Source organism: Phoca vitulina, unplaced genomic scaffold (assembly GCF_004348235.1).
Source record: "Phoca vitulina isolate PV1807 unplaced genomic scaffold, GSC_HSeal_1.0 scaffold75, whole genome shotgun sequence".
NCBI lineage: Eukaryota > Metazoa > Chordata > Mammalia > Carnivora > Phocidae > Phoca > Phoca vitulina.
The window spans coordinates 318,491-327,602 of NW_022589778.1; the positions used below are offsets into that span (position 1 = coordinate 318,491).

The 9,112-nt window shown below is 44.5% G+C and overlaps 1 protein-coding gene across 8 annotated transcripts in view; it reads left to right on the top strand.

Annotated features, from left to right (window-relative positions):
* The first annotated feature begins 515 nt into the window (after positions 1 to 515).
* Positions 516 to 9,112, top strand: part of LINGO2 (leucine rich repeat and Ig domain containing 2) — a 1,236,800-nt gene continuing 1,228,203 nt past the window's right edge. For 5 of the 8 annotated variants that reach the window (XR_004298032.1, XM_032393631.1, XM_032393627.1 and 2 more), the window contains exon 1: positions 5,572 to 5,817. The gene's annotated coding sequence lies outside the window, so the exon portion shown is untranslated. The other 3 variants (XM_032393628.1, XM_032393630.1, XM_032393626.1) reach the window with 3 other exon arrangements.

Sequence of the window (9,112 nt, forward strand, 5' to 3'; positions counted from 1 at the left end):
ACAGGGGAAGCTTTCACAGGGTTCCAAATACCTTCCTACCTATGTACGTACATACATATAGTCTTATCTCAACCCTTGACACCATTTGCCCATTTACTTCTCAATCCTAACTACTTTTATGAATTTCTGATGTTTTCTCACTAAACCTTGCTATTTTCACCTAAAAATATCATGTAGGCTTTTCCATATCGGTATGAAGAAATCTTCCTTATTCTTTTCCATAGCAATATAGTCTCCTGTGGGATGGATATACTGTATCTGTACTGTAGTGATACAAGACTTAAGAAATGTTTTTGTAATGTGAGCCTCCGGAAATGACAAGTACATCTCTGTACTTGTTCTGATGCCCTTCTATATTCAATGTCCCCTGTGTTCTCAGGTTATTTTTATTTTTTAATTGGGTAAAAACACTTAATAGGAGAGCTACTCTCAAATTTGTAAGTGTACAATACAGTATTATTAACTATAGGCATAATATTGCAGATGTCTAGAACTTATTCATCTTGTATAACTGAAATCGTATAACAGCATTCCCTTCTTTTTTTAACATAAGGATATCAACATGGAAATAAACAATGAAAAGTTTTCTATAACTTTAAATTCATGGTGGCCCGATCCCCCTTCCTTCAAAAGAACTTACAACTCAGCATTTGGCAGTCTCTTGGCAATAATAATGCCTAGAAGACAGCACCATATTTTAACATGAGAACTACACTGTTTTCAATGTTCCTACACTTAACTTGATATTGATTAGGTTGCATAAGTGCTAAAGAATTTATTCTAAATTTGACATATTCTTTATTTGGCATTAAATATATATAAATTCCATTTAACCTTGGAAATTGAAAATGTGGTGCCTGGCTATTTGAATAGAGCAAAGTAGTTAATAGTTTAGGCTTCAGAGTCAGGCACATATAGAACATAATACCAACTCATTTGTGAAAATAGCTTTGTGATCTTGGGTAAATTTACATAAGCATTAATTTCCCCATAATGTGAGGATATACAATTTAGGTCAGAGGGTTGTGAAGAGGATCAACTGAGAAAATGTACAAAAATCACATCACATAGTAGTTACTCAGTAAATGGTAGCTTTCATTATCATCCCTAACATTATTATGTGCATCTCTTCTGTGATATATTCTGTACTAGATGTTGGGGAACAGCAACATATACAACACCGTCCTTGCTCCCAGAGCTCATAGTACAGTGGGAAAGGCATGCCAGTAAACTAAGAGTAACTTTAATGTATAACAAGCAATAAACCAGTAGATTAAACACTATCTCCTAGGAAGAAAAGTGTTCTGAAAATATATTTTACACAGCAATTATCTTGAAGAAATAAAAGGTTCAGGAAAGTCTCCATTGAAAGAGATACCATATACCAAGTTCAATTTTCACTTGTCAAAAAATACAGGGAAATATAGAACACTAGAATAATGAAGTAGTTATTTTAATTTGGTAGTGGGATTTGGAAGGCTCTTGGAGTACCTTGAGTCTCAATAATTTTTTCTTGATAATGTAGACTGATCTGAGGATATAGGAAATGGAGTGAATCCTCTGACCTTGAGATTTGCTTCTTCTGTTGATGGTCAACTATTTTTCCTCATAGAAGCAAAGTGTGAAAAGTGGGAGAGGAAGAGTGATTCATATCCCCATATCCCCTTATCTTTGAATAACAAATAACAAATATGACTTTGGTTTTGCAACAATCAAGTCATTGAAGAAACTGCATTTTTTTTGAGAAGTAAGTGCTTCCTGAAGAGGGTCCATAAATGCACAAGCTTTTTTACTTCAATGAAGGTGCTTAAATGTCAAGAATATAATACCGCTGACTACGACTGCTGCCTACACATCTTATAAGCCAAAGGCTCAAGGTGAGTGAAAAAGACTCCTCTGTGGCTAGCACGTGACTTTCCACAACATTTTCCAGAACTATATGACACCTTTTCAGGTATTAAATGTGTAAATGGCCTATGGTTATTTATTAAGAGAGCCATTAGTAGTCGACAGTGGTTTGCACATCAACACCAACCAGAAAAGGAATTACAAGCCAGCATCTTTTTGAAGAGAAGTCAGTTCTGAATTTTCTTTCACCAAGCGAGTCTCTGCGTTACAGTTCTGTAATTCTTGTCTAATCGTCAGCCACAATATTTTATTATTAATCAATAGGCTTATGTAAACAGAAACCATAAGCTAGATGGCCTTTTGTTGGAAATAATTATAACTATTATTGCCACTTCACTTCATTACCAGGAACAGTCAATTAGTACTTATTAATTAGGAATAAGAATCAAAATTCAAAGAAGCATCAAATCTTGTGGCAAGCAGATAATTTATAGATTTATACCAGATTCAAAAACACTGGAACATCCTCCACTTGAAATTCTGCAAAAAGTCGGTGTCCATGATATATCTTGAAATATTAAACCTAAAAAGTCGCTCCTGGCAAACTAATTCACACAGAAATGAAATGCCTCTTTATCCTTTAGTATCTCACCACCAAATTCATTATTCACTTCTCCCTCGTGCAGGCTCCCCGGTTTAGCTTCAAGCTCTTCTCTTAACTGCATCAGCAGGAAAGCCGGCGCGTCGGACCCGAGCGCTCAGATTCCCCAAGCGTGCATCTATATTTGCACAGTCGCAAGTTAGCGGGAAGGTGTTGCCAGCGGTTCCCTGGATCCAAGGGACAGCCTCAATCCATCACCCTCCAAAACTGATAACCCCTCTCGGTCTCTCTGCTTCCTCCAGAGTCGGCTCACCCCGAATCCAAAGCATGTTCATTCTTGAAATTGGTAGCTATTGGTCCACAGACCGTGGGCGCGGCAAGGCTCACCTTTGAATGCTCTGGATCGATTTCTGAGCTGTGAGTAGTGCTGCTAGAGCTCCTATCAACACAAATTTCTTTTTCTTTTTTTGCACCGAATCATCCACTTGTTCCACTTTTGCGGCTCGGCAGCTGCACGTTCGGCGTTCATTCACTATCTTCCCGGCAAAGTCCGCCGCCTTTCAACTTGAATTGGACTCCCAGAGTCAGTCAAGAGCCCTGGTTCCACAGAGCAATCTGAATGGAGTCCTTGGCTGAGCGACGCGCCCGGCACGGGAGCAAAAGAACCTCGCGCTGTCTCCACCCCGCTCAACTTTGTGTTTTCTTCCGGCAGGTCCCAAGCTGCAGAGATTCTCGAAGCCCCGAATGAAAAAAACCACAGCAGTTCTCAGCCTCCCCAGCCCTTGGGAAGACAGAATAATGCTCTGCTGGTGTAGAGACCTTCCAGAGCACAAAGGCGAACCGTGGTTTAAAAAAACCAGAGGGTAAAAGTTTACTTTCGGTGAGCAATTCCAGAAGCCCAGTCCGGGTAAGACAAACTCCCGCTAGGAGTCTCCTTCGCCGGGAGCAGTGAATGAGCCTGGGGCGCTTCTGAGACAGGAGTCTCTCCGGCTTGGGGTTCCCCAGCTGGGCGGCACCCAGTGATCCCTCTTGGTTCTCGGGGGGAGAGGAATAAGTTGGGACAGGAGCTAGACAGAGACCAGGACAGCTTCTCAAGGTGCAAAACCTTGGAAATGGCGCTAAAGGGGCTGAGTCTCCCGACTCCTAATCCCTCCCCTTTCTCCCGCCGAACCGTTCACCTGCTACCGTCCAGTTTACAATATAAGCGTACATAGTAAATTAGCCCAGTTCCAAAAGCTAGGCGTCACAAATCCCTAGGCAGTTCCTTTTTAGAAAACCTACTTGAGTTTCAGGGGGAAATGTTATGTGAGGGAGTGGGCAGGAAAAGGAGAACGAGAGGGGATTGTGTATTCCAGGAAAAGATGTATTGGCTCCTCTATTCGAAGGACCTCGGGGAGCCCCTCAACTCCCTAGCTAGCTGCTGCAGCCACTTCAAAGCTCTACGGTAAAAGGGGCGGAGGTGGCTCTGGAGGATGGAGATGGGGACAGGGTTAATCCTTAGTCCGGCGACCTCACGCAGGGACCCCGGAGAGTAACTGGCCTCCAGGAAAAGGGCAGGGGGCCGAGATGCCAGAGAGGGCAGGGACCCGAGAGACGGCCGAACGGACTTGAGGACTAGCACTGAGGAACTGCCTGCCAGCAGCAATCTACTAACTAGTGAGGAGTGACTGAGTCTTCCCGTCTTCTGCATCCTGGGAGCCCTGGCCCCTCCTCGCACCTCCGGACTTCTCGCTCGCCAGTGGCCTGGGGCTGCCGGCGCGGGGCTGGGCGTGCGTGTGTTGCTGTGCGCGCGCGCGGGTGTGTGTGTGCGCAGCCCGCGCGCCGAGCCCGGCCGCCGGGACCCAGCACCCGCCGCCTGCTTGGCGTCCCTCCTCCTTGCAGCCCCCTCTTCGCAGCCTCCTCACCTGGCGCTCGCCGCCGGCCGCCGGCCGCCCGCCCAGCCCTGCTCGGTCGCCACTGCCTCCCCTCAAAGTTTCCTCAGAGCAGACACCTTCGCCAAGGGCTGCCCAGGGAGATGGATTTCTGATTCTGTGCCTAGGAGTGGCTCTTCTTCCAGCACCTCTCAGCCTTGTCCCCACCTAAATCCGAGCAGAGGGTAGAAGATTTTCCAAATTCAGGGGAGGAAAGGGGGAGGGGTTTTTATCTAGGGGAAGAGAGGAGCGGCCACGACTGAGAATAGGAGCTTCTTCCCTGCCTGATGCCGGGAACTGACTGACTGATGGGCCTGTAGGGTTAAAGAAGAAAATTAAATAGAAAGCCAAGTTGACCGAGCAGGGGCTGGGAGGCTTCCGGATGCCAGGAAGGTTGTCCCCGTCTCCGTTTGCACGGGCGTGAAGATTTAGAGGCGCCTCCAGTGCGAGGGCTTTTAAACCGCCATCACCTCCTGATCCCTTTGGAAGGAAAAGCCGGCAGAGCTGAGGCAGGGGGTGTCAAGGAAAAGCTTGGACTTGTGTGCAACGCATCCTTGGCTTTGGATTTTAAGGACATGAACGAGAATTAACAGCGTCTCAAGGTAAGAGGCAGCAAAACCGCTGCCAGGAAGAATAACTTAAAAAAGATGTTGGGGCTGGGATGTGGGGTTAAGCTAAGTTAGGATGATCTCTCCGGGCGTCACCACGAGATTGCTCAGCTCGCGCCAATGGCTTGGAGCGGACAAGTCAGGGAGTAGCCGGTGCCACGGTGCCCAGGTGGGAGGCAGCAACCGAAGGGAGTGTTCTGATGTCCTGACCTCACACTTTTTGGAACCTATTGGAAATAGGTATCGAGCTGGGTCTTCTGTCCGGGCTGATTTATACCGTGGATTCATGTGTGTGTTTCTGGCGAGATTTTTTTTTTTTTAAACCCCGCTAGCACCGCAGACCCTTCCCCTGGTTGCCACAGAGCGCTGTGGGCATCGGCGAACGCCGCTAGGACGCGGTGGCAGGTGAGCCTGGCGCAGGTGGGCAGGTGGGGGCGGCGGCATCCGGCCGGCGGATTGCCGGGCACGCGAAGCCCACGCCGCCGCCTGGCTGGCTTCGTGCAGCGGGCGTCGGAGCCCAGGCGCCGAGGGTCTGCTGCGGTTCCCTTCGCCTCCGCTAGAGGCTCCCAGCGGGCGCCGCGGAGCGGGTGGGTGTGGGGGCGCCGGGAGGCGGAGGGGCGAGCGCGGGGTGCGAGCGTGCCCGCGGGGTGGCGGAGCCGGCGCGGCAGGGGGAAGCGAGCTCGGCTTGGGCGGGGGATGTGAGCCGGAGTCCCCGTGCGCCTCCTGCCTGAGCGCAGAGCTGCGGGGGACGCGGGTCCGAATCCGGGCTGAGCTCCGTAAAGCTGTGCCCTGAGTCGGAGCCACTTCGGGAATGCGATCCTGGCCCGCACCCTGAGGGCAGTCCCGGGAGGTAATGTTCTCTTTCTCCACTCTCGGCCCGCGGTTCTCCGTACCTCCTCAGCCAAACACCCAAGGTGGGAGGGAGTGGAGGGTGCGGGTCTGTAGGGTCCATATCTAAAGGTGCCTTTCAGTCTTGTTCCGTGGAGCTCCATGGAATGTGTGTTCGAACTAATCTCTAATTTCATCCTTCTCTCCTGAATATTTGCCTGCTTTAAGGGAAGTTTTCTGCAGAGAGTGCCGGGTGGCTGGTTTTGGGGCCGGGCTGCTCCGAGGTGAGCGAGGGGACCCGCTGTGCTCCCCTGAGCCGCAGTGGACTAGAGTGCGCGACTCCAGGGGTGGGGTGTGGTGAAGAAAAGAGTACCACACCCTCTTCTTTTCCTCCCCTGTCCTTTTCACCTGATGATGAGGTCTCACCATCTAGCATTTTACTGATTTCTTTCCCCAAGGGATTGGCTCTGAGAACAGAGCAAAGCTGCTGAAAGACTTGGAGGGAGAGAGAGAAGAATGAGAGGGAAGTCATGGCCAGAACAGAAGGGTAGGAAGGAGGGTGAAGTTAAGCTTGTGTGTGTTGGGGGGGGGGGGGTGCTGGGAAATAGCCTTGGAGTTAAAGATTTTTTGATGAAGTCTGATTCATTTCACATTTCACACTCTCTTTGACATGATCCTTGCTCAAGCCACCAACAAAAATCATTTCTGCTAGATATTGCCTTGGGCACGGTGGGCACAGAGTATGTTTGATGATTGTGTCTAGGCCACAAGAAAAAAAAAGAGTGGGTATTGTGTGTACTTGGCATGATTACACCGTGTCTGTCAGGCAGCAGGAAATGTATGTGATTTTCATTGTGCTGCGTTGTGTTTGTGCATACCATATGTGGTCATTTTACACTCAGTAATGCAATTTCAGTCTTCTAAAGGTGGCAAGATCTTAACAAACATGACTTGTGATATTAAACCTGCAGAATAATAGTGAAGGAAGACAGAAAATATGATGGGGCATGGAATATCCTAGGAATACTGAATAAAAGCTGAGATCCAGCATTTGTGAAATATTGGGCCACATACTGAAAGTGCAAAATATTTTTTCAGAGATGAAGCAGTGGTTAGCATTTTAAAAGAAGGGGATGTTCTTTAGTTACTACCATCATCATCCTGTAGCTTGCATTACTTCCAATACAGTTAGAGTGTGAGGCAGAAAAGAAATGAAGCACTTCCTGCTGAAAACTAAAATGTTTTGTGAGGTACTGTCAGGTATTTCACCCTAAGAATTTAAATGGAAGGGGTTGCCTATTGATGACGACTGAAGTAGTTTGGTTATCATGTATGTGTACGACATCTATAATTTTTGATCAAGGTAAATATGTGAGTTAATATTATATAACAAGTATAATTTAGTGGAAATGGAAGCAGGCCAATTTACTGATGTTTTTCATTCCAGAATAACACATAGCATGATGTCAGGGAAGATTTATATAAAGTTTGTCATTAAATGTATTACATTGGATAGAGCTCTGTGTAGGAGACAAGAATAAATATCTTGTTGAAATCTCAAAAAGGATGGCTTATGTTCTTAAAATAAACTGTTGTAGAAATTTTGTGACAAAATAATAGTTACTAATCTAAATATAGTTATCTGTATGTATAGACACAAATTATTTATTTGTTGAATTGAATTAACCAAGACAAATACATAATAAGGGCTCAGTTTTCATTCTGAAAGAGACCTCTGAAGCCAAAGGAAGATCTAGTAGTATTAGCAATCTGTGTATAAGATGCATAACAAATCTGTTTCTTGACAATTAATAGAATCAAACTAGTGAGGCTGGTTTGTAACCTCAAATTCAGTTTTAGGACCCTAAAGATTTTTTTTTTTTTTCTCTCTGATAAATGTGATTTTAAGAGACCAAACAGTGAAATGTTCCCTGGATGCCATGGATCTGAAAACTGTTTTGAGTCCTCTGAAACTTCATGTCAAGAATAAGCAGTGATAGGATGTTGTCACAAATTAATTGGCTTGATGCTTCAATTAAAAACTGATTATTATCTGGCTCTGGTAGTCATTATGGTTGATTTCATTTGGTTTCTAGATATTCTGTGAAAGGACTCTAGGTGGAAATGTTTTCCTGTAATACAAAGAGAGGAGGTCACTATATGCAAAAGAAAGTGCTTGCTAGTTACTGATTCTCCAGTTTGGTTGCAGTTTATCTACAAGGCAGGATGCAAGCTTAAAAAAAAAAAGTTTTCTGAATTTACATGAATGTTTCCCTCTTTGTCATAACCCTTAACCTATGGGTTCACCATTTTTGATGAGGAACAGTGTCACCAAGCCTTTTACCTTTATGGTTTAGGGGTTACTTCAGTGTAAAGAACTTTAAGAAGTATCTAATCATAAAAGATCGTATTTCCTGAAAGAAAATCAATTGAGCTTAAAAAAAGATGTTTCATGAGGAAATGAAAGGAGGATAGGAGAGACAGCTTAAATAGGAAACAAAAGGTTTACTCAGTCTAACTGCATTTATCTCTTTCTTCCTTCAGCAACCTTTTAAAAATTAAAAAAAATCATCTTTTTCTATTCTTTATTTTCCTTCCTTCCTTCCTCCCTTCCTCCCTCCCTCCCTTTCCTTTCTCCCTTTTTCCCTCCCCCCTCCCTTCTTTCTTTCATTGTGTCATTTTCTCTCTTTCTTTTGGTTAAATATTTCCTCCAGAAGGACATCCATGCCAATTTATAGTAATTTTACAATTATTGGTCCATAATTTATTTTTAAATGGGAGATAATTTTAAAATATTGACTGTTATGTTTAGTTTTAAATTTTATATAGAAGAAGCCTGCTAGAACATGGGGTTGATTCTTTAGGGAATACACGTCATCAGCTGATGGTTATCTCTTACTTGTGGGTGCTTCTTGTGTCTGGTTGCAGCTTCTTGTTTCTCCACAAGCATGGTTAGTAGTCACTGGAGGTACATGGACTGCCTTGCAATATGGTGCATTGTGCTTTGAGTGACTTATTTCCATGTAGTTAATACTTTCTCCATGTGCATAATGGCCAATGTAACCAAATCTGAAATGTTCATATTAAGCAAATAGTTGAGTTACACTTGTCAATGTATACCTGTTAAGAAATTAGTAATTCATTTTAGGAAACCCTTTACTCCATCTAAGTCTTTAGTAAAGGTAACTGTTTTTTAAAGTTGCTAACTGGTTTTTTTTTTTTAAATTTTTTTATTGTTATGTTAATCCCCATACATTACATCATTAGTTTTAGATATAGTGTTCCATGATTCATTGTTTGTGCATAACACCCAGTGC